At 50.4% G+C, this 26410-nt stretch overlaps 1 non-coding gene across 1 annotated transcript; it reads right to left on the bottom strand.

Moving 5' to 3' along the window:
• Positions 1-6528: 6528 nt before the first annotated feature.
• Trnat-agu (transfer RNA threonine (anticodon AGU)) lies at positions 6529-6601 on the bottom strand. Its single transcript has one exon. It is a non-coding gene; the product is annotated as a tRNA-Thr (tRNA).
• Between the last annotated feature and the right edge of the window lie 19809 nt (positions 6602-26410).

Raw genomic sequence — 26410 nt, 5'->3', positions numbered from 1 at the left:
TTTCCGACATAGGCTTGAGAATCTTACGGGAACACTTGTACTGTTTCTAAATAAAGTGTAGGCGTGGGAGGAGGGTGCTTCCCGCGCACTAATAACAGCACGCTTGCCAATTGTGGATGCTAATCATTCGATTGTATCTTCCGAGACACATCTGCAGGCTGAGAATTATTCCACTTGCATGGCAAGGTGCTCATGTACGTGTGTTAAAAATTCTGGAGGCACTGGGTATTGTTACCAGTACCTCTCGCATACTAAGCGAACGCTCTACCATCTGAGCTACGCCCGCCCCCGAGGACTGATGTTGCTACATACAGCCATATAGACGACACAGACCCTTGCACTCCCATTATTCAGCAGACAAACACTATTCTCTATGTATCCGTTAGGGTGTCTTTCAGGTTTCGTGCATTCTGTATCGAATCGTAGTTGGCCACAATGAAAGTGGCACGTATAACGTAGAAAATAGAGTTCGGACACCGCTCTGAGTAAGACGAACGTGTTGTCCACCCTCTAGACTTCAATGAGGTTAAGCCGTGATACCTAAGACAGATCTGCAGTCGATGACACCTCGGTAACAGCCGGTCCCCACACTTACATCTTGCTCTCCTTACGTCAGTATACATCATATCAGTCTGTGACGCTGGCTTTGCAACATCTTGCGTGCCTTTAGGTTCGCCGCGACCAACACTTACCATGCACTGACCACAAAAAATGGAGGCGCCGCTGCTTGAACCCTGGACCTTTCACATGCGAAGCGAACGCTCTACCAACTGAGCTACGCCCCTGGCACGACCAAACTGCGCTATTCCCCATTCTTTGCGACTCTGATGCGCACGGACACGATGGTTGGTTGGTTTGTAGCGGTGAAGGGAGCAGAGTACAAATGCGCGGACACGTTCATATACACAAAAGTTCCAAGTAGTTTCGATGCTCTGGTATTACAAATGCAAATTCCGTCTGTTTTTAACGTCTTAAATTGAAAGAGCCGTCACAAATTTCTCCGTTTTCACTCCTTGTCGACAATCATACAGCACCTGAGGTAACAAACACATCTCGAGCCCTATTGTGCACTCCATTATTCATGCCAACTCATTGCCTCGCTCTTTACCACTATGTACCAATCTTGTCGTCCAACTGCAAAACACTGGGCCAAAAAAAGTTTCCGCGTCTCCATTGCACTGCGCATACAACGAAACGCTCCCCAAACTTGGCACTCACCCACACAGCCGACTTTTCTTACTTTCCACGACGCTAACGCTAGTGACAGCATTATTTATAGTTCGACGTCGCGCAAAAGCGAATGAGCACATTTCGCCTACGGCTTAGGCCGCCCTCCTAGTGTGGCTGCTCGGTGTCTGCAGGCAGCGAGGGTCTGCTAGCTTCCTGTGTTCGCACCTATGTCACCTGTGCTTGCTTGTCAGAGACAGACTATCGCAAAACATACAACTCACTCCATGAATTGATTGCTACGGCATCTGCTATCAGCAGTCACAACTAGCACTACCAGTAGCAGCCGACTGCACGCAAAGAATAGGAATGTGCAGTGGGATTTACGTGAACTCGGCGCAAGGCAGATCTTTCCGACATAGGCTTGAGAATCTTACGGGAACACTTGTACTGATTCTAAATGAAGTGTAGGCGTGGGAGGAGGGTGCTTCCCGCGCACTAATAACAGCACGCTTGCCAATTGTGGATGCTAATCATTCGCTTGTATCTTCCTAGACACATCTGCAGGCTGAGAATTATTCCACTTGCATGGCAGGGTGCCATTGTAGGTGTGTTAAAAATTCTGGGGGCACTGGGTATTGATCCCAGTACCTCTCGCATACTAAGGGAACGCTCTACCATCTGAGCTACGCCCGCCCCCCACGAAGACTAATGGTGCTACATACAGCCACATAGACGACACAGACCCTTGCACTCCCAATATTCAGCAGACAAACACTACTCTCTATGTATCCGTTAGGGTGTCTTTCAGGTTTCGTGCATTCTGTATCGAATCGTAGTTGGCCACAATGAAAGTGGCACGTATAACGTCGAAAATAGAGTTCGGACACCGCTCTGAGTAAGACGAACGTGTTGTCCAGCCTCTAGACTTCAATGAGGTTAAGCCGTGATACCTAAGACAGATCTGCACTCAATGACACCTCGATAACAGCCGGTCCCCACACTTACATCTTGCTCTCCTTACGTCAGTATACATCATATCAGTCTTTGACGCTGGCTTTGCAACATCTTGCGTGCCCTTAGGTTCGCCGCGACCAACACTTACAATGCACTGACCACAAAAAATGGAAGCGCCGCGGCTTGAACCCTGCACCTTTCTCATGCGAAGCGAACGCTCTACCAACTGAGCTACGCCCCAGGCACGACCAAACTGCGCTATTCCCCATTCTTTGCGACTCTGATGCGCACGGACACGATGGTTGGTTGGTTTGTAGCGGTGAAGGGAGCAGAGTACAAAGGCGCGGACACGTTCATATACACAAAAGTTCCAAGTAGTTTCGACGCTCTGGTACTACAAATGCAAATTCCGTCTGTTTTTAACGTCTTAAATTGAAGGAGCCGTCACAAATTGCTCCGTTTTAACTCCTTGTCGACAATCATACAGCACCTGAGGTAACAAACACATCTCGAGCCCCATTGTGCACTCCATTATTCATGCCAACTCAGTGCCTCGCTCTTTACTACTGTGTACCAATCTTGTCGTCCAACTGCAAAACACTGGGCCACAACAAGTTTCCGCGTCTCCATTGCACTGCGCATACTACAAAACGCTCCACAAACTTGCCACTCACCCACGCAGCCGACTTTTCCGACTTTCCACGACGCTCACGCTAGTGACAGCATTATTTATAGATCGACGTCGCGCCAAAGCGAATGAGCACATTTCGCCTACGGCTTGGGCCGCCCTCCTAGTGTGGCTGCTCGGTGTCTGCAGGCAGCGAGGGTCTGCTAGCTTCCTGTGTTCGCACCTATGTCACCTGTGCTTGCTTGTCAGAGACAGACTATCGCAAAACATACAACTCACTCCATGAATTGATTGCTACGGCATCTGCTATCAGCAGTCACAACTAGCACTACCAGTAGCAGCCGACTGCACGCAAAGAATAGGAATGTGCAGTGGGATTCACGTGAACTCGGCGCAAGGCAGATCCTTCCGACATAGGCTTGAGAATCTTACGGGAACACTTGTACTGTTTCTAAATGAAGTGTAGGCGTGGGAGGAGGGTGCTTCCCGCGCACTAATAACAGCACGCTTGCCAATTGTGGATGCTAATCATTCGCTTGTATCTTCCTAGACACATCTGCAGGCTGAGAATTATTCCACTTGCATGGCAGGGTGCCATTGTAGGTGTGTTAAAAACTCTGGGGGCACTGGGTATTGATCCCAGTACCTCTCGCATACTAAGCGAGCGCTCTACCATCTGAGCTACGCCCGCCCCCCACGAAGACTAATGGTGCTACATACAGCCATATAGACGACACAGACCCTTGCACTCCCATTATTCAGCAGACAAACACTACTCTCTATGTATCCGTTAGGTTGTCTTTCAGGTTTCGTGCATTCTGTATCGAATCGTAGTTGGCCACACTGAAAGTGGAACGTATAACGTCAAAAATAGAGTTCGGACACCGCTCTGAGTAAGACGAAGGTGTTGTCCACCCTCTAGACTTCAATGAGGTTAAGCCGTGATACCTAAGACAGATCTGCACTCGATGACACCTCGATAACAGCCGGTCCCCACACTTACATCTTGCTCTCCTTACGTCAGTATACATAATATCAGTCTGTGACGCTGGCTTTGCAACATCTTGCGTGCCTTTAGGTTCGCCGCGACCAACACTTACAATGCACTGACCACAAAAAATTGAGGCGCCGCGGCTTGAACCCTGCACCTTTCTTATGCGAAGCGAACACACTACCAACTGAGCTACGCCCCAGGCACGACCAAACTGCGCTATTCCCCATTCTTTGCGACTCTGATGCGCACGGACACGATGGTTGGTTGGTTTGTAGCGGTGAAGGGAGCAGAGTACAAAGGCGCGGACACGTTCATATACACAAAAGTTCCAAGTAGTTTCGATGCTCTGGTATTACAAATGCAAATTCCGTCTGTTTTTAACGTCTTAAATTGAAAGAGCCGTCACAAATTGCTCCGTTTTCACTCCTTGTCGACAATCATACAGCACCTGAGGTAACAAACACATCTCGAGCCCCATTGTGCACTCCATTATTCATGCCAACTCAGTGCCTCGCTCTTTACTACTGTGTACTAATCTTGTCGTCCAACTGCAAAACACTGGGCCACAACAAGTTTCCGCGTCTCCATTGCACTGCGCATACTACAAAACGCTCCCCAAACTTGGCACTCACCCACGCAGCCGACTTTTCCGACTTTCCACGACGCTCACGCTAGTGACAGCATTATTTATAGTTCGACGTCGCGCCAAAGCGAATGAGCACATTTCGCCTACGGCTTAGGCCGCCCTCCTAGAGTGGCTGCTCGGTGTCTGCAGGCAGCGAGGGTTTGCAAGCTTCCTGTGTTCGCACCTATGTCACCTGTGCTTGCTTGTCAGAGACAGATTATCGCAAAACATACAACTCACTCCATGAATTGATTGCTACGGCATCTGTTATCAGCAGTCACAACTAGCAACACCAGTAGCAGCCGACTGCTCGCAAAGAATAGGAATGTGCAGTGGGATTTACGTGAACTCGGCGCAAGGCAGATCTTTCCGACATAGGCTTGAGAATCTTACGGGAACACTTGTACTGTTTCTAAATAAAGTGGTGGCGTGGGAGGAGGGTGCTTCCCGCGCACTAATAACAGCACGCTTGCCAATTGTGGATGCTAATCATTCGATTGTATCTTCCGAGACACGTCTGCAGGCTGAGAATTATTCCACTTGCATGGCAAGGTGCTCATGTACGTGTGTTAAAAATTCTGGAGGCACTGGGTATTGTTACCAGTACCTCTCGCATACTAAGCGAGCGCTCTACCATCTGAGCTACGCCCGCCCCCTGAAGACTAATGGTGCTACATACAGCCATATAGACGACACAGACCCTTGCACTCCCAATATTCAGCAGACAAACACTACTCTCTATGTATCCGTTAGGGTGTCTTTCAGGTTTCGTGCATTCTGTATCGAATCGTAGTTGGCCACAATGAAAGTGGCACGTATAACGTCGAAAATAGAGTTCGGACACCGCTCTGAGTAAGACGAACGTGTTGTCCACCCTCTAGACTTCAATGAGGTTAAGCCGTGATACCTAAGACAGATCTGCAGTCGATGACACCTCGGTAACAGCCGGTCCCCACACTTACATCTTGCTCTCCTTACGTCAGTATACATCATATCAGTCTGTGACGCTGGCTTTGCAACATCTTGCGTGCCTTTAGGTTCGCCGCGACCAACACTTACCATGCACTGACCACAAAAAATGGAGGCGCCGCTGCTTGAACCCTGGACCTTTCACATGCGAAGCGAACGCTCTACCAACTGAGCTACGCCCCAGGCACGACCAAACTGCGCTATTCCCCATTCTTTGCGACTCTGATGCGCACGGACACGATGGTCGGTTGGTTTGTAGCGGTGAAGGGAGCAGAGTACAAAGGCGCGGACACGTTCATATACACAAAAGTTCCAAGTAGTTTCGATGCTCTGGTATTACAAATGCAAATTCCGTCTGTTTTTAACGTCTTAAATTGAAAGAGCCGTCACAAATTGCTCCGTTTTCACTCCTTGTCGACAATCATACAGCACCTGAGGTAACAAACACATCTCAAGCCCCATTGTGCACTCCATTCTTCATGCCAACTCAGAGCCTCGCTCTTTACTACTGTGTACCAATCTTGTCGTCCAACTGCCAAACACTGGGCCACAACCAGTTTCCGCGTCTCCATTGCACTGCGCATACTACGAAACGCTCCCCGAACTTGGCACTCACCCACGCAGCCGACTTTTCCGACTTTCCACGACGCTCACGCTAGTGACAGCATTATTTATAGTTCGACGTCGCGCCAAAGCGAATGAGCACATTTCGCCTACGGCTTAGGCCGTTCTCATAGTGTGGCTGCTCGGTGTCTGCATGCAGCGAGGGTCTGCAAGCTTCCTGTGTTCGCACCTATGTCACCTGTGCTTGCTTGTCAGAGACAGACTATCGCAAAACATACAACTCACTCCATGAATTGATTGCTACGGCATCTGTTATTAGCAGTCACAACTAGCAACACCAGTAGCAGCCGACTGCACGCAAAGAATAGGAATGTGCAGTGGGATTTACGTGAACTCGGCGCAAGGCAGATCTTTCCGACATAGGATTGAGAATCTTACGGGAACACTTGTACTGTTTCTAAATGAAGTGTAGGCGTGGGAGGAGGGTGCTTCCCGCGCACTAATAACAGCACGCTTGCCAATTGTGGATGCTAATCATTCGCTTGTATCTTCCTAGACACATCTGCTGGCTGTGAATTATTCCACTTGCATGGCAAGGTGCGCATGTAGGTGTGTTAAAAATTCTGCAGGCACTGGGTATTGATCCCAGTACCTCTCGCATACTAAGCGAGCGCTCTACCATCTGAGCTACGCCCGCCCCCCCGAAGACTAATGGTGCTACATACAGCCATATAGACGACACAGATCCTTGCACTCCCATTATTCAGCAGACAAACACTACTCTCTATGTATCCGTTAGGGTGCCTTTCAGGTTTCGTGCATTCTGTATCGAATCGTTGTTGGCCACAATGAAAGTGGCACCTATAACGTCGAAAATAGAGTTCGGACACCGCTCTGAGTAAGACGAACGTGTTGTCCACCCTCTAGACTTCAATGAGGTTAAGCGGTGATACCTAAGACAGATGTGCACTCGATGACACCTCGATAACAGACTGTCCCCACACTTACATCTTGCTCTCCTTACGTCAGTATACATCATATCAGTCTGTGACGCTGGCTTTGCAACATCTTGCGTGCCCTTAGGTTCGCCGCGACCAACACTTACCATGCACTGACCACAAAAAATGGAAGCGCCGCGGCTTGAACCCTGGACCTTTCACATGCGAAGCGAACGCTGTACAAACTGCGCTATTCCCCATTCTTTGCGACTCTGATGCGTACGGACACGATGGTTGGTTGGTTTGTAGCGGTGAAGGGAGCAGAGTACAAAGGCGCGGACACGTTCATATACACAAAAGTTCCAAGTAGTTTCGATGCTCTGTTATTACAAATGCAAATTCCGTCTGTTATTAACGTCTTAAATTGAAAGAGCTGTCACAAATTGCTCCGTTTTCTCTCCTTGTCGACAGTCATACAGCACCTGAGGTAACAAACACATCTCGAGCCCCATTGTGCACTCCATTATTCATGCCAACTCAGTGCCTCGCTCTTTACTACTGTGTACCAATCTTGTCGTCCAACTGCCAAACACTGGGCCACAACCAGTTTCCGCGTCTCCATTGCACTGCGCATACTACGAAACGCTCCCCAAACTTGGCACTCACCAACGCAGCCGACTTTTCCGACTTTCCACGACGCTCACGCAATGCTCACGCTAGTGACAGCATTATTTATAGTTCGACGTCGCGCCAAAGCGAATGAGCACATTTCGCCTACGCCTTAGGCCGTTCTCATAGTGTGGCTGCTCGGTGTCTGCATGCAGCGAGGGTCTGCAAGCTTCCTGTGTTCGCACCTATGTCACCTGTGCTTGCTTGTCAGAGACAGACTATCGCAAAACATACAACTCACTCCATGAATTGGTTGCTACGGCATCTGTTATCAGCAGTCACAACTAGCAACACCAGTAGCAGCCGACTGCACGCAAAGAATAGGAATGTGCAGTGGGATTTACGTGTACTCGGCGCAAGGCAGATCTTTCCGACATAGGATTGAGAATCTTACGGGAACACTTGTACTGTTTCTAAATGAAGTGTAGGCGTGGGAGGAGGGTGCTTCCCGCGCACTAATAACAGCTCGCTTGCCAATTGTGGATGCTAATCATTCGCTTGTATCTTCCTAGACACATCTGCTGGCTGTGAATTATTCCACTTGCATGGCAAGGTGCGCATGTAGGTGTGTTAAAAATTCTGGAGGCACTGGGTACTGATCGCATACTAAGCGAGCGCTCTACCATCTGAGCTACGCCCCCCCCCCCCCCCCACCCCGAAGACTAATGGAGCTACATAGAGCCATATAGACGACACAGACCCTTGCACTCCCATTATTCAGCAGACAAACACTACTCTCTATGTATCCGTTAGAGTGTCTTTCAGGTTTCGTGCATTCTGTATCGAATCGTAGTTGGCCACAATGAAAGTGGCACGTATAACGTCGAAAATAGAGTTCGGACACCGCTCTGACTAAGACGAACGTGTTGTCCACCCTCTAGACTTCAATGAGGTTAAGCCGTGATACCTAAGACAGATGTGCACTCGATGACACCTCGATAACAGCCGGTCCCCACACTTACATCTTGCTCTCCTTACGTCATTATACATCATATCAGTCTGTGACTCTGGCTTTGCAACATCTTGCGTGCCCTTAGGTTCTCATGCGACCAACACTTACCATGCACTGACCACAAAAAATGGAGGCGTCGCGGCTTGAACCCTGGACCTTTCACATGCCAAGCGAACGCTCTACCAAGTGAGCTACGCCCCATGCACGACCAAATTGCGCTATTCCCCATTCTTTGCGACTCTGATGCGCGCGGACACGATGGTTGGTTGGTTTGTAGCGGTGAAGGGAGCAGAGTACAAAGGCGCGGACACGTTCATGTACACAAAAGTTCCAAGTAGTTTCGATGCTCTGGTATTACAAATGCAAATTCCATCTGTTTTTAACGTCTTAAATTGAAAGAGCCGTCACAAATTGCTCCGTTTTCACTCCTTGTCGACAATCATACAGCACCTGAGGTAACAAACACATCTCGAGCCCCATTGTGCACTCCATTATTCATGCCAACTCAGTGCCTCGCTCTTTACTACTGTGTAACAATCTTGTCGTCCAACTGCAAAACACTGGGCCACAACAAGTTTCCGTGTCTCCATTGCACTGCGCATACTACGAAACGCTCCCCAAACTTGGCACTCACCCACGCAGCCGGCTTTTACGACTTTCCACGACGCTCACGCTAGTGACAGCATTATTTATAGTTCGACGTCGCGCGAAAGCGAATGAGCACATTTCGCCTACGGCTTAGGCCGCCCTCCTAGAGTGGCTGCTCGGTGTCTGCAGGCAGCGAGGGTCTGCTAGCTTCCTGTGTTCGCACCTATGTCACCTGTGCTTGCTTGTCAGAGACAGACTATCGCAAAACATACAACTCACTCCATGAATTGATTGCTACGGCATCTGTTATCAGCAGTCACAACTAGCAACACCAGTAGCAGCCGACTGCACGCAAAGAATAGGAATGTGCAGTGGGATTTACGTGAACTCGGCGCAAGGCAGATCTTTCCGACATAGGCTTGAGAATCTTACGGGAACACTTGTACTGTTTCTAAATAAAGTGGTGGCGTGGGAGAAGGGTGCGTCCCGCGCACTAATAACAGCACGCTTGCCAATTGTGGATGCTAATCATTCGATTGTATCTTCCTAGACACATCTGCAGGCTGAGAATTATTCCACTTGCATGGCAAGGTGCGCATGTAGGTGTGTTAAAAATTCTGGAGGCACTGGGTATTGATCCCAGTACCTCTCGCATACTAAGCGAGCGCTCTACCATCTGAGCTACGCCCGCCCCCCACGAAGACTACTGGTGCTACATACAGCCATATAGACGACACAGACCCTTGCACTCCCATTATTCAGCAGACAAACACTGCTCTCTATGTATCCATTAGGGTGTACTTCAGGTTTCGTGCATTCTGTATCGAATCGTAGTTGGCCACAATGAAAGTGGCACGTATAACGTTGAAAATAGAGTTCGGACACCGCTCTGAGTAAGACGAACGTGTTGTCCACCCTCTACACTTCAATGAGGTTAAGCCGTGATACCTAAGACAGATCTGCACTCGATGACACCTCGATAACAGCCGGTCCCCACACTTACATCTTGCTCACCTTATGTCAGTATAGATCATATCAGTCTGTGACGCTGGCTTTGCAACATCTTGCGTGCCTTTAGGTTCGCCGCGACCAACACTTACCATGCACTGACCACAAAAAATGTAGGCGCCGCGGTTTGAACCCTGGACCATTGACATGCGAAGCGACATCTTGCGTGCCTTTAGGTTCGCCGCGACCAACACTTACCATGCACTGACCACAAAAAATGTAGGCGCCGCGGTTTGAACCCTGGACCATTGACATCCGAAGCGAACGCTCTACAAACTGAGCTACGCCCCATGGACGACCAAACTGCACCATTCCCCATTCTTTGCGACTCTGATGCGCACGGACACGATGGTTGGTTGGTTTGTAGCGGTGAAGGGAGCAGAGTACAAAGGCGCGGACACGTTCATATACACAAAAGTTCCAAGTAGTTTCGATGCTCTGGTATTACAAATGCAAATTCCGTCTGTTTTTAACATCATATCAGTCTGTGACGCTGGCTTTGCAACATCTTGCGTGCCTTTAGGTTCGCCGCGACCAACACTTACCATGCACTGACCACAAAAAATGGAGGCGCCGCACCTTGAACCCTGGAGCTTTCAAATGCGAAGCGAACGCTCTACCAACTTTTTTTTATTTTTTTATTTTTTTTATTATTTTTTTATTTTTTATTGATCGACGCAGAAGAAGTAAATTAAAATTTGTGCCACGGCCGAGACTCGAAACCGGGTCATCTTGCTTACTTTTTTTTTTTAATTTCTAATAAGACGCTACCCTTTTTTTTTATCTGGACAGGAAAGGAAAAACTACAAAAAAATGTCTATTTGCCTCCGCCACTTGTATTCTAACAAAAAAATAAAATTAAATGCACCTCTTCAGGCGTTGGCACCTATCTACACCTATTCCAAAACAACTAACCTATTACTGCAAAGGTGTAGGAAAGGAAGAAAGTAGGGGGGAAGAAACATAGAGAGTAACGATAAAAAAATGAAATTTGTTGTGAACAGGAACTTTTTTTTTAGTTTATTGTATTGAGTTTTTGTTTTCTTTATTTTTCTTTGTTTTTTTTTGTATGTATGTTTTTATTTATTCATTTTTTTGTATTATGGCAGTCGTTGCACCAGAATTCTAGGAGTCGCTTGCGCCGTCTGATTGGCGGAACATCCAAACGTGTCTTCTCGAAATTTTAGTGGGGATTCCGTGTGTAGTACGTTCAGAACATCATATCGGTAAAAAAGCATCAGCATCTCATGGCTTGGACGTTCCAGCTGGAAGGCGGGTCATGAAAGGCGCTCTGTAGAAAATTGGAAAAGAACTGCTTGTATCTGGGGTTGCGAACAAGTGCACAATGTCGATCGTTAAGGTACGTCCAATAACCTAGTTCTGATTTCTCATCGGGCCCAAAAAGGTAGCGGACTGTATGACCGCGTATCCAATTCACGGCATAAGTTTTTGTTGTGGGGTAATGAATCACATCCGGGAATAGAAGCGTCAGGAAAATAATCTGAGCAGGCGGCTGTCGGGTGAGGAAAGCCAGGATACGCTGCGCGAGCCTCCAGGCGTCAGCAGACGGACCACATGAGAACCGATGAGCGTCCGTGTCCTCTACACCACAGTGAACACAGAGTGGTGTGTCAGCAAGGCGGATGCGGTGCAAACGAGACTGGTTGACCTGTTTGCCATTGACGGTGATATACCAGGTGGACTGAACGCTGGTGTCGAGGTAACCAGCATGCACTGCTTTCCACACACGGCGCCATATGATCTGGGGAACCTTGTGTTCAATGGGCTTGGGGGTTTGACACATTTGTAAGGTGTCGTATACAGTCTTTGTCTGGAGTATACGGAGAAGGGGTAAGGAGTGCAGAATGTAACTGATTTCAAAGAAGAAGTACCGAAAGTGATAAAAGGGGGGTGGAATGTCGGATAACATGACCGGGGCTGACATGGAGACTGGTGCGTATTCACGCAAAAGCAGTCCGGTCAGGCTCGTCGGGCAGCGACGCCAGACTTACAGTTGGGAGCTAACAAATGTGCGGTAACTCTGTCTGGCACATGGAATAAGCCCACTCCACCACGCTCCCGCGGGAGGGCAAGGGAGGAATATTGAACTTTAAATAACATCCCGGCACAGACAAAGGATCCCATCGCCATCAACATACGACGTGCGAGGGTAATCGGAACTGGGAACACTTGTGCCACATGGGGGATGCGTGAGGCGTGATAAACATTCACGTATTGCGCGCGCTGTATAATGTCGAGGGATCGAAGCCGGTGGTCCACAAGGCCAGCCCTGATCGTTTGTAGGAGACGTCGACCGTTGGTTGCCGCTGAGCGACGGAGGTCATTCATAAAATCAATGCCCAAACAGCGGACACTGGTGGCCACACTTAGAGGAGCGACAGATCTTTCTGGTAGACCCTCACCAATGAGCAGAACCTTCGATTTGGAAATGTTAAGAGAACTGCCCGATGCCTCCCCATAAGTCGTCACCCAAGTCAGAGCAGCGCGAACGTCGTCTTCATTGCGGAGGTAGAGGACTAGATCGTCAGCATAGGCTGTACAACAGAAGCGGTGCCCATGCAATGTCAGGCCCACCAGGCGTTGGCGAAGCCCCTGTAGGAGGGGCTCTAATGCCAAAGCATACAGTATCGTGGAAAGTGGGCATCCCTGTCGGACAGAGCGCTCGATCGCTAGAGGCGCGGTGAGGCGACCATTACAGAGTATTCTTGAAGTTGCGCCGCTCAAGAGCCGCATTACCATGGTGATTGTGCGAACCGGAAAACCCATGTGTTGGAGGACCGATTTCAGAAAAGTATGGTCGACACGGTCGAAAGCTTGACGGAAGTCAAGCGATGCCAATGCGCCAGGTAAATGTCGCGAGCGCGCGAGCGCAATCATGTCCCTATAACGGCAAAGGGCCGTATGGATGTTGTTGTCACCGCCCAACGAAGTCTGATCAAGGGAGGTGACGGATCTTGCTGCCTTCTTGAGGCGTGAGGCCAACAAACGGGTGAAAATTTTCATGTCACTGTTGAGTAGAGTGATGGGCCGGTAATCACAGATCCGTGATCGCCCATGTGGCTTAGGGACCAGGATGATGACCCCATCAAGGAAGGTGGCTGGGATCATCGTTGTGGGTGACATCAATTCACGACAGATGGACGTCCAAGCAGGTAACAAAAGGTAGCTAAAATACTTGTAAAAGTCGAGGGGGAGGCCATCAGGTCCAGGGGACTTGTTGGCAGCCCCCACCTTGATTGCATCTAGGACTTCATCAGAGGTCACTTGTTCCTGAAGTTCTTGAGCCACATCCTCTGGCATGGTGTTGACAGTCATTGCTGCCACCTCCTCAATTAAGGTCGGGGGATGAGGGACGGCAGCGAACAGTTGACGGAAATGAGAATAGAAAGCGTGACCAATGTCGCATTGCGTAGTGTGTCGTCGTCCTTCCGCATCTGTGAGATCGTGGATGAGGGTTCGACGACGACGTCGGCGTTCCCTGAGAAGGTGGTACATCGATGGCGTTTCATGAGGCATATGGTCACGGGTGCAGGATCTGACAATAGTCCCTTCTAAGCGCCGTCGCGTGAGGGAAGTGATCTGCGCTTTAGCACGATGCACCATCATCTGACGATCAGGAGAGAAGGCCATCGAAGTGCAGTCACGAAGGACTGCATAATAAAAGTCCATGGTGCTCGCTTGCCAGGCTTTGAAGTCTTTGCCATATCCTATCAGCGCCCTGCGCAGAGCTGGTTTCGCGCATGATACCCACCACGATAAGGTGGATGCGTAGGCGGGGCGACGACGATGACAGAGGGCCCACGCATCCTCAACGATTCGTCGGCAGTCAGGGACAGTCAGGTGGGAAACGTTGAATTTCCACAAGCCGCGGCTGTGCCACACTTGTTGGCGGGCGAGGACGACATCGCAGATGTAGGCGTCATGGTCTGGGAAAGCCAGAGGCCATACTTCGGCATGTCGAGTGTCGGCAGCAAGGGAACGTGTGAGGTATATACGATCGAGACGACTAGATGAATGCGCCGTATAATATGTGAAACCTGCACGGGTGCCATGCACCTTTGTCCATGTGTCAACAAGCTGGAGTCTGTCAATGATGACGGAGAGGGCCGCACAAGGGGAATGATGCGGTAATTGATCTTCAGGCCTTTGCGTGGAGTTGAAATCGCCACCGAGGACTATATCATCTAGGGGACCCTCAAACAGCGGCGTTACCTCGTCAGCAAAGAAAGTGTGTCGATCACGACGTCGACTGGAGCCGGACGGCGCATATACATTGAGGTACGGACGCCGAACAGCGTGAGAGCCATACCCCTAGCATTAGCAAGGTACACTACATCTTCAGCAGGGAGTCCAGAACGGAGGAGGATGGCAACTCCACTACCGTTGTCAGAAGCATGGGAGATGTGTGCCTCGTAGCCAGTGGGGGCATGGAAATCGGCGACAAACACTTCTTGGAGGAGGGCAATGTCGACATCAGCAGCATAAATGGTCTCACGGAACATTGCCAGTTTATGGGGGGCCCGAATGGTGGCCAGATTCATCGTCGCTATGCGGTAATGTTGGGGGCGTGCTCCCACCATTGGCACAGATGTTCCGGCAGAGATGTCTGGCTGGCGTGTAACATCTGACGTAGTCACCGTTGTCGTAATCACTGGCTGGAAGGTGGGTCAGGCACCTCCATGGGGCACTGCCTGATGGGAGGACCACCATCTCGAACTGCTCCTTCGTCGATATCATCAGCCCAGGAGACTGGAACAGACGGTGAGCGACTGTCACACTCCTCGAGGGCGAGTTGTAGCGACGCTGCTGTAGTGGGGTCCAGGGAGGCACCCTCCTTGGAATCCGTCATATTCGTGTGAGATCGTTCTTCAGATGGGACATCAGGAGCAGCCTCTCCTGTCGTCAGAACGCTCGAAGGGAGATCACTGTCGTGTATCAGCTCCACTGCCTGTGATGCCACATGAAGAAGTGTGTCGTCAGATGGCGTTTGACTCCTCTTCTTCCGTTTTCTGGGCGACCGTTGCTTTCGGAGGTGCTGTTCTGAATCAGAATGTGGATGTTCGATGTCCGAGGTCGCGCCAGTCTGAAGAAAGGCAGAGGTAGGCACCGCATTCGCGTCGATGTCCATCGAGCTCTGGAGAGTTGGTGGTGTCGTAGCCGTCAGAGGAGATGGTGCCGGTGAGGCCATGGCAGCACCGTCATTTCCAGTGGGGAGTGCCGGGTGGAGAAGAGGTGCTTCCTGAAGTGACGCATCGGGGCTGCGTACGGCTGTGGCGTAGCTATCTGGTAAAGAAGCGGGCGTCACTTTGGGAGCTGAGTCACTGGTCGGGACCTGGAGCAAACGTCGGCGGAGACATTCTGACCGAAGATGGCCCTCCTGTCCGCAACCGGCACACGTCCGCGGCTGGCCATCATACATAACGATGGCTCGCACGCCACCTATCAGCAGATAGGATGGTACATGTTTGGAGAGTTCGATTTTGATTTGGCGGACACCATTCAACACGTTGTATGTCGTGAATGTCTGCCATTTCTCCGCGATGTGCCCCACAACATTGCCATAGGGTCGGAAAGCTTCGACGACCACATCTTGCGGCACTTCGAAAGGGAGCTCAAAAACCCGGATTGTTCGAAGTCCGAAACCAGCGTGATCGACCGTCACCTCTCCAATATGCCCGTCAGAATGTTTGAACTTGAGTCCGCGTGCGTATTGTCGAACTACGTTAGCACACGCTTCCTCCGTCGTCATCTTAATATAGACGATGCTGCTAGTGATAGAGAAATGAATACCTATCACTTCCTGAGGGTCCAGACGTAGCTCTTCGCGAATGAATTGTTCGATTTCAAAAGCGCGTGGTCTAGCATGTTCAGCTTGGAATGTTACGTTAACTGTCGCTCGGCGGTAACAGTGCGCCATGAGGTGCAATAGAAATGGACGCTACACAACACGAAATACCGCGACGCCGAAGTAAACAAACTACGGTGCGCTGTCAGCGCGCGGAGCCGGTCCGCACGTGACCACGGCCGAAAGCCGACTGCCAAATGAGCTACGCCCCATGCACGACCAAATTGCACTATTCCCCATTCTTTGCGACTCTGATGCGCGCGGACACGATGGTTGGTTGGTTTGTAGCGGTGAAGGGAGCAGAGTACAAAGGCGCGGACACGTTCATATACACAAAAGTTCCAAGTAGTTTCGATGCTCTGGTATTACAAATGCAAATTCCGTCTGTTTTTAACGTCTTAAATTGAAAGAGCCGTCACAAATTGCTCCGTTCTCACTCCTTGTCGACAATCATACAGCACCTGAGGTAACAAACACATCTCGAGCCCCATTGTGCACTCCATTATTCATGCCAACTCAGTGCCTCGCTCTTTACTACTGTGTACCAATCTTGTCGTCCAACTACCAAACACTGGGCCACAACCAGTTTCCGCGTCTCCATTGCACTGCGCATACTACGAAACGCTCCCCAAACTTAGCACTCACCAACGCAGCCGACTTTTCGGACTTTCCACGACGCTCACGCAATGCTCACGCTAGTGACAGCATTATTTCTAGTTCGACGTCGCGCCAAAGCGGATGAGCACATTTCGCCTACGGTTTAGGCCGCCCTCCTAGTGTGGCTGCTCGGTTTCTGCAGGCAGCGAGGGTCTGTAAGCTTCCTGTGTTCGCACCTATGTCACCTGTGCTTGCTTGTCAGAGACAGACTATCGCAAAACATACAACTCACCCCATGAATTGATTGCTACGGCATCTGTTATCAGCAGTCACAACTAGCAATACCAGTAACAGCCGACTGCACGCAAAGAATAGGAATGTGCAGTGGGATTTACGTGAACTCGGCGCAAGGCAGATCTTTCCGACATAGGCTTGAGAATCTTACGGGAACACTTGTACTGTTTCTAAATTAAGTGTAGGCGTGGGAGGAGGGTGCTTCCCGCGCACTAATAACAGCACGCTTGCCAATTGTGGATGCTAATCATTCGCTTGTATCTTCCTAGACACATCTGCTGGCTGTGAATTATTCCACTAGCATTGCAAGGTGAGCATGTAGGTGTGTTAAAAATTTTGGAGGCACTGGGTATTGATCCCAGTACCTCTCGCATACTAAGCGAGCGCTCTACCACCTGAGCTACGCCCGCCCCCGAACACTAATGGTGCTACATACAGCCATATAAACGACACAGACCCTTGCACTTCCATTATTCAGCAGACAAACACTACTCTCTATGTATCCGTTAGGGTGTCTTTCAGGTTACATGCATTCTGTATCGAATCGTAGTTGGCCACAATGAAAGTGGCACCTATAACGTCGAAAATAGAGTTCGGACACCGCTCTGAGTAAGGCGAACGTGTTGTCCACCCTCTAGACTTCAATGAGGTTAAGCCGTGATACCTAAGACAGATCTGCACTCGATGACACCTCGATAACAGCCGGTCCCCACACTTACATCTTGCTCTCCTTACGTCAGTATACATCATATCAGTCTGTGACGCTGGCTTTGCAACATCTTGCGTGCCTTTAGGTTCGCCGCGACCAACACTTACCATGCACTGACCACAAAAATGTAGACGCCGCGGATTGAACCCTGGGCCTTTCACATGCGAAGCGAACGCTCTACAAACTGAGCTACGCCCCATGCACGACCAAACTGTGCTATTCCCCATTCTTTGCGACTCTGATGCGCACGGACACGATGGTTGGTTGGTTTGTAGCGGTGAAGGGAGCAGAGTACAAAGGCGCGGACACGTTCATATACACAAAAGTTCCAAGTAGTTTCGATGCTCTGGTATTACAAATGCAAATTGTTTTTAACATCATATCAGTCTGTGACGCTGGCTTTGCAACATCTTGCGTGCCCTTAGGTTCGCCGCGACCAACACTTACCATGCACTGACCACAAAAAATGGAGGCGCCGCGGCTTGAACCCTGGACCTTTCACATTCGAAGCGAACCCTCTACCAACTTTTTTTTTTTTTAACTTAGGGAAAATAAAGAAAGTAAAATTTTTACTCATGGGAAGGCTCGAACCAAGGACCTCACATTTCGCAGCTCCTTCTTGTAACCTTTTTTTTATCTAATTTTTTTTTTTTTTTACTACTTACACTACCCAAACACAAGTCCGGTAAAACTAACAAACAAAAATCCTTGGAAAAACAAAGACTAATTTGAAACACAAAAAACCTCTGAAGAAAAAAAAGAAGACTTTGCCTGAAACATGAATATATGTCTTTACGATCTTTGATTATATGACGCAAACATCATTCTCAATGCAGCAAATCAGAGAATTGGATATAAGATAATGAATTTGGAAGAAAAAGAAAAAAAAATTGTTTCCGCCCGGGATCGAACTGGGGACCTCCCGCGTGTTAGGCGGATGTGATAATCACTTTTTTTTTGAGAATGCATAAAAAAACAAGGCAGCCATGCGCAAAAAGTTGCCAATAAAGTGAACTAAAAAGGGCCATCTTGCTCGCCGCGGTCACTTTGCTAGGCGGGCGGCCAGGAACGGGCGGTCGTCATTACATTGGACATCACCAGCCACCAATCGTTGGAGCGCCCGGGGCCGCTGCACACAGCCAGAGACTGTTTCTGTTACCATAGGGGAATCGTGGAAAGATGACATCTACAAGTTAATGTCTTCTCACACCCTGCACACCCCAGCTGGATGGTGGGTCTATGAATGACGAACCCAAATAGTTCGCAAAAAGGTTCCGGTAATCCTGTCTGTTCGTTAAGACCAGAAACTCGTCGATCATATAGTACCATAAATCGAGGACGTGTTTGTCTCCATCGCGATATATGTAGTGTATCGCCATTCCTCGTACCCAATTAACCGCATTCATCCGGGTCATAGGGAAATAGACAGCGTCGGGATGAAAGAGTTCTTGGGGTAAAATCGAAACGTAGGGGCTGCGGGGCAGGAAAGCCAGGATCTGGCGGATCAGTTTCCAGCACTCACGCGCGCGGCCACAGTTCAGTCTATGTTCGTCCGTGTCTAACGTCGTGCAACGAGGGCACACAGGGTCGTCAATTAGGTGAATGGCATGCAGCCGTTGTCGGGTTGGAAGTTTCTCGTTAACGACCACATACCACGTCGACCGCACGAAAGTAGACAGGAACGGCGCGTGGATGGCTCGCCAAACCGCGGCCAGTCGACCGTAGGGTGGCGCCGTACAATGTCGTTATCCGGAGTCTAGTGCTGGAGAGCACTATAATAAGTCTTCGCTGTCGGATTCCGTGTCTCCGATATAACCCGCAACACATAGCTATGCTCTACGAAAAACGTTGTAATATGTGACAGCGAAGGCGATAAATGTCCAACTGGTACCGGTGGGTACAGCGTACGTGGGGCCACTTCTTCAATCAGTAGGCCGGGCAGACTGGCTGTTGGTGAAAGCCAGAGTCGCCTCATGGAACGGAGATACAGTGCCAGCGCTCTGTGCTTGACGTGAGTGAGTCCAACACCGCCTTTGTCGAAGGGTAAAGTAAGCGTAACAAAACGGGTCTTGAAAACAGCACCATCGTTCACCACGTGTCCAAACACTGCCTGTATCCTGGAAGCCATCGTGTCCGTTATCGGCAGTACATGGGCGTAATGGTTAAGGTGAGAAGCCATGTACACATTGACGTATTGGGCGCGTTGCAAAATGTTCAATGATCTGAATTTATTGAGACGAGCCTCTAAACAGAGTCGTCGTAAGACCATACGATACGTAAAGGCCACCGTGCGTTGTATTTGTCGATGGAGTGATATCCCTAAACACTTGAGCATCGGGACCTTTGTCAGAGGTACGGCCAGACCTGCAGGCATTCCTCGTCCTACCTCCATGTAGCGTGATTTCCGAAGGTTGAGCACACTGCCTGCCACCGCCCCATACTGGTGGAGCCAGGAAAACGCCGTGTGTATTTCGTCACCAGACCGTGCTAAGAACATCACATCGTCGGCGTATGCACCACATCGAAAAGGTTACAGAACGGAGGGTAAGTCCTTCCAAGCGTCGCCGTAGTCCGTGAAGAGCTGGTTCGAGGGCAACGGCGAAGAGCATGGCAGAAAGAGGACAACCCTGCCGGACGGACCTGTTGACACGGACGGGGGCGGACCGACAGCCGTTGATCATAATCCTCGTGACAGCCCCATGGATCAATCGAAGCACAACAGACGTCGTCAGACGCGGGACACCGATGTGTTCCATAACAGCACGCAGGAAACCATGGTTAACGCGGTCGAAAGCATGGTCGAAGTCCAGCGCAACAAGAGCGCCTTGGAGGCGGCAAGTTTGCATGAGCGCCACCACGTCTCTATAGGTGCTTAAAGTCGTAAACACATTAGTGTCGCCCCTGAGGCAGGTTTGATCAGTGTGAATGGCCGCCATTACCGAAGGTTTGAGCCTCTCACGGAGCATGCGTGTCAACAGCTTATAGTCAGTGTTTAGCATTGTCAACGGGCGAAAATCAAGAGGGCGACGGCCTCCGCCGGGTTTGGGCACAGGGATCAAGAGACCCTCAGTAAAGTCAGATGGTACCTGAAAATCGGCGTCCAGGAGTTCACTGTACATCCTGACCCACATTGGGCCCATGAGATCAAAGAACCGCTTGTAAAATTCAAGAGGGAGGCCGTCAGGGCCAGGCGTTCTGTTGGGAGAGCCACGCAGCAGAGCCTCTCGCAGTTCTTCCAAAGTCACCGCCGACAAGAGCGTAGCATCATCTTGTAGGTTCCGAGAGACTGGTAGGTCAGATAGGACTTCCCTGACCCCTACATTCATGTGGGACTCCCTCTCGTAAAGAAGTTTATATGACTGTGTGACCTCTCGGACGATATCCATTTGTGCGTCAACGCGTCGCCCATCCTCCGTCTCGGTAATGAGATGCCTCTTGCGTCTTCTGCGTTCTTGAATGATATGGTGGAGGGAAGGTCGTTCACCACGAACATCATCAGTCGTCCTCGCTCGCACCCGCACACCCGCAAGACGTACGGCGTTGATACGAAGCAATTGTGCCTTGACGCGTTGTACTCAGGCGACGGCGGTTGTACAGCCAGTTCGCGGAGAGCAGTATAGTAGAAATCAGTAGTCGCAGTATACCAGCGCGCTTGGTCGCGTCCATAGCTGACTAATGTTCGGCACAGTGCGGGTTTTGCACACCATAACCACCATTGAAGTACAGAACGGTAGGCGGGTAAACGCCGGTGGCAATTGCTCCATGTGGACTCGACTGCGCGTCTGCAATTTATCTCATCAAGAAGGGCCACATTGAGGCGCCACGGACCCCTACTTCGGCGGACGCGCTGGTGGGGAAGGGTGAGAGTACACACATATGCGAGGTGATCCGTGAACGCTGCCGGCCACATCTCAGCGTCGACAACGGCCGATCGTAGGCCGCGGGTGACGTAGACTCGATCCAAACGGCTCGCAGAGTGACTAGTAAAGTAGGTGTGTGCTCGACGGTCGCCGTGTTGGATGATCCAGGTGTCCAACAAGGCCAAGTCCTGTACAAGTGCCTGGAGTGCCGGGCAGGTGGTATAGTGTGGCTCCTGGTCGGATGGGCGGAGCACACAATTAAAATCGCAGCCTACTACCAAGTGGTCGGTAGTGCCCTGGAAGAGCGGGGCTACATCTTCGGCAAAAAAGGTGCGCCGTTCTCTCCTTTTGCCGGTGCCTGAAGGAGCATATAAGTTCACCAGACGTACTGTACCAATCGTGAGTGCGACCCCCCGGGCCGACGGTAAATAGGAGACATCAGTGGCCATTATCCCTTCCCGCCGTACCTCCGCCGCCCACATCTGCAGGCATAGTGTAGGCGTCATATCCGTAGGCATCGAGACAGAGTCCTGATCGGACTTCTTGAAGGAAAACAACGTCCAGATCCGCAGCACGTAACGTATCCTTCAGCATACGGGTCTTGACATCAGATGTAATGCCATTGACATTGATCGTGGCGAGGCGGTATGCCTGGTCCATCAAGTCTCGGGAGGTGACCATGGTATGACAGGAGGGCAGTAGTCGTGACGTGGAGCGCCGGTCTTGCGAAGTGCTAGGCAGCGACGAGAGGTGCTCATGCTGCCCTAGGCGTCTGTCGCCGGCCGCGTAGACGCTGCCATCGGCATCGGTACATCGTCTTGGTCCTGTAACGCATCCTGAAACTCCATCTCCTGCGCCCAGTCGCCCAGGGACGTTGACACCACTGGATCTCGAGAGGCAGACGGAGGCAAGGGTGCATCCCCGGTGTCGGAGCTGCGGTGATCTCCCGCATCCCCATGTGGTCCAGGCCCAGCGGTAGTGGGAGAAGACGTCGAACCGTGTGAGACGGTAGGGTTGCCTGTGTCGGCGCGGTGGAGCGGTTGAGGCACCTCGTCATCCAGCGGTGGCGCCTCGGGCTGTTCTACGTCGTCGGTTGTCTTGCGCCGCTTCTTATGACGCTTGGGTGATTTCTGCTTACGCTGCCGCGCCTCTGTTTCCGACGTAGGGCAAGGGGAGGACGCTGCATCCTGTGCTTCAACTTCCATCGCACCGTCGGCGAGCCGTTGTGACGGTGCGCCGGGGTCCGACGAAAGGACATCAGTAGCATCAGCACTGAAAGACGCTTGGGGCTCCGTGGAAGCTACTGCAGGGTCCTCCAAAGCTCGCACCAATACAGTGGGGTCGTCATATACAGCTGGCGTCTCCCGTCTCGCCGCCGCAACATACGTAATCGGCAGAGAGGTCGGTGTCGACGGACGAATCTGGTCGGTCGAGGGTGTCTGCACGAGACGGCGTTGCAGGCATTCGGTACGCATGTGTCCCGTCTGTCCACAACCGGAGCAGGTTCTCGGCTGACCGTCGTAAATAATTATTGCCCTGCAACCAGCGATCGTGAGATACGAAGGAATATGGCGATGCAGGTCAATACGGACTTGTCGCACCCCGTTAAGGACAGGGTAGGTGTCGAAGGTCTTCCATTTTTCTGCCGTGTGGCCGAGAACTGTTCCATAGGGTCGAAGAGCAAGGGTGACCTAATCTGCTGGAACTTCAAAAGGGAGCTCAAACACGCGCATATTTTGGATTCCCAATCCAGCACGTTCAAGCGTCACCACACCCACGTTTCCGTCTGAGTGGCAGAACCGATAACCTGCCGTCGAGCGTCTGAGAAGTTTGTCACATGCTTCATCGTCAGTGAACTTAAGATATACGACGCTGGAGACAATAGATAAGTGGATACCGATCAGCTCGTTAGGATCAACATGTATCACATCGCGTAAAAAACGCTGTACTTCGTGGGCCTTGGGTCTAGAGTACGTAGTGTCGAACTGCAGCTTGATCGTGGCTTTCCGATACGAAAGAGCCATCGTGTGTCAGGAACATGACGGCAATACGTAACACTAGCGCGCCGGCGCGGTAAACAACAACACACCCGGAAACGCGACACGGAGCGGCCGGGACGTACCGCACCGCTCCACAGCCAAAGGCCGAATTGCCAACTGAGCTACGCCCCATGCACGACCAAATTGGCTATTCCCCATACTTTGCGACTCTGATGCGCACGGACACGATGGTTGGTTGGTTTGTAGCGCTGAAGGGAGCAGAGTACAAAGGCGCGGACACGTTCATATACACAAAAGTTCCAAGGAGTTTCGATGCTCTGGTATTACAAATGCAAATTCCGTCTGTTTTTAACGTCTTAAATTGAAAGAGCCGTCACAAATTGCTCCGTTTTCACTCCTTGTCGACAATCATACAGCACCTGAGGTAACAAACACATCTCGAGCCCCATTGTGCACTCCATTATTCATGCCAACTCAGTGCCTCGCTCTTTACTACTGTGTACCAATCTTGTCGTCCAACTGCAAAACACTGGGCCACAACAAGTTTCCGCGTCTCCATTGCACTGCGCATACTACGAAACGCTCCCCAAACTAGGCATTCACCCACGCAGCCGACTTTTCCGACTTTCCACGACGCTCACGCTAGTGACAGCATTATTTATAATTCGACGTCGCGCCAAAGCGAATGAGCACATTTCGCCTACGGCTTAGGCCGCCCTTCTAGTGTGGATGCTCGGTGTCTGCAGGCAGCGAGGGTCTGCAAGCTTCCTGTCTTCGCACCTATGTCACCTGTGCTTGCTTGTCAGAGACAGACTATCGCAAAACATACAACTCACTCCATGAATTGATTGCTACGGCATCTGTTGTCAGCAGTCACAACTAGCAACACCAGTAGCAGCCGACTGCACGCAAAGAATAGGAATGTGCAGTGGGATTTACGTGAACTCGGCGCAAGGCAGATCTTTCCGACATAGGCTTGAGAATCTTACGAGAACACTTGCACTGTTTCTAAATTAAGTGAAGGCGTGGGAGGAGGGTGCTTCCCGCGCACTAATAACAGCACGCTTGCCAATTGTGGATGCTAATCATTCGCTTGTATCTTCCTAGACACATCTGCTGGCTGTGAATTATTCCACTAGCATTGCAAGGTGCGCATGTAGGTGTGTTAAAATTCTGCAGGCACTGGGTATTGATCCCAGTACCTCTCACATACTAAGCGAGCGCTCTACCATCAGAGCGACGCCCGCCCCCCGAAAACTAATGGTGCTACATACAGCAATATATACGACACAGACCCATGCACTCCCATTATTCAGCAGACAAACATTACTCTCTATGTATCCGTTAGGGTGTCTTTCAGGTTTCGTATATTCTGTATCGAATCGTAGTTGTCCACAATGAAAGTGGCACGTATAACGTCGAAAATAGAGTTCGGACACCGCTCTGAGTAAGACGAACGTGTTGTCCAGCCTCTAGACTTCAATGAGGTTAAGCCGTGATACCTAAGACAGATCTGCACTCGATGACACCTCGATAACAGCCGGTCCCCACACTTACATCTTGCTCTCCTTACGTCAGTATACATCATATCAGTCTGTGACGCTGGCTTTGCAACATCTTGCGTGCCTTTAGGTTCGCCGAGACCAACACTTACCATGCACTGACCACAAAAAATGTAGGCGCCGCGGCTTGAGCCCTGGACCTTTCACATGCGAAGCGAACGCTCTACCAACTGAGCTACGCCCCATGCACGACCGTACTGCGCTATTCCCCATTCTTTGCGACTCTGATGCGCACGGACACGATGGTTGGTTGGTTTGTAGCGGTGAAGGGAGCAGAGTACAAAGGCGCGGGCACGTTCATATACACAAAGGTTCCAAGTACTATCGATGCTCTGGTATTACAAATGCAAATTCCGTCTGTTTTTAACATCATATCAGTCTGTGACGGTGGCTTTGCAACATCTTGCGTGCCTTTAGGTTCGCCGCGACCAACACTTACCATGCACTGACCACAACAAAATGGAGGCGCCGCGGCTTGAACCCTGGACCTTTCACATGCGAAGTGAACGTTACGCCCCATGCACGATCAAACTGCGCTATTCCCCATTCTTTGGGACTCTGATGTGCACGGACACGATGGTTGGTTGGTTTGTAGCGAGGAAGGGAGCAGAGTACAAAGGCGCGGACACGTTCATATACACAAAAGTTCCAAGTAGTTTCGATGCTCTGGTATTACAAATGCAAATTCCGTCTGTTTTTAACGTCTTAAATTGAAAGAGCCGTCACAAATTGCTCCGTTATCACTCCTTGTCGACAATCATACAGCACCTGAGGTAACAAACACATCTCGAGCACCATTGTGCACTCCATTACGACGACGACGACGACGACCGCGAGAGGCTCTGAGATTTGTGAGAAATACATCTATAAAATGTAATTCAGACTGCCTCGTCCCACCTTATGCCGTACCGCTTTGGCAAATGCTTTATCTGCGCCATTCGCCTTAATCACATCTGAGAGTAATTCTTAATAAAACGCCTGTCGCTAATTGTTCGTCATCACAGATACTGTTTGCTATACGGCCACGACGCGCAACTGATTTCCAAAATTCGTCTTCCTCCTGTAAGGATAGAACACACGACCCCTGGTTTACTAGACCATTGCTCTACCACTGAGCTAAAGAGGTGCGGCCTAGCGGCACTTTTGCGTACTTCGTCCGTACGGTCGTCTGAATCATCAGACTTCAGCTGAGAACACTTCATATTTTCAACAAATATTTGCAGCTATGGCGACCCATTACTGCTTGGCTACACATTTGACACGTAGGCGATGTTCTCTCTAAACAAAACCACTTGCACTTCAGAACATGACTTTCACACATGTCTACAAAATCACCTTCACCTTCAAATACAGTTTCTTGCGACTGATGGAGACGTAGGCAAATTTTAAAGTTGCTATTTCCATTACATCACGTTAATCAGAAAAACGGTAATTTACAACTGCAGCGGAAAAAAATTCCGTTC

This window comes from Schistocerca gregaria, chromosome 10 (assembly GCF_023897955.1).
Source record: "Schistocerca gregaria isolate iqSchGreg1 chromosome 10, iqSchGreg1.2, whole genome shotgun sequence".
Classification (NCBI taxonomy): Eukaryota; Metazoa; Arthropoda; class Insecta; order Orthoptera; family Acrididae; genus Schistocerca; species Schistocerca gregaria.
Note: the sequence above shows the minus strand (reverse complement) of the source record. Positions and strands in the feature narration are given on the sequence as shown.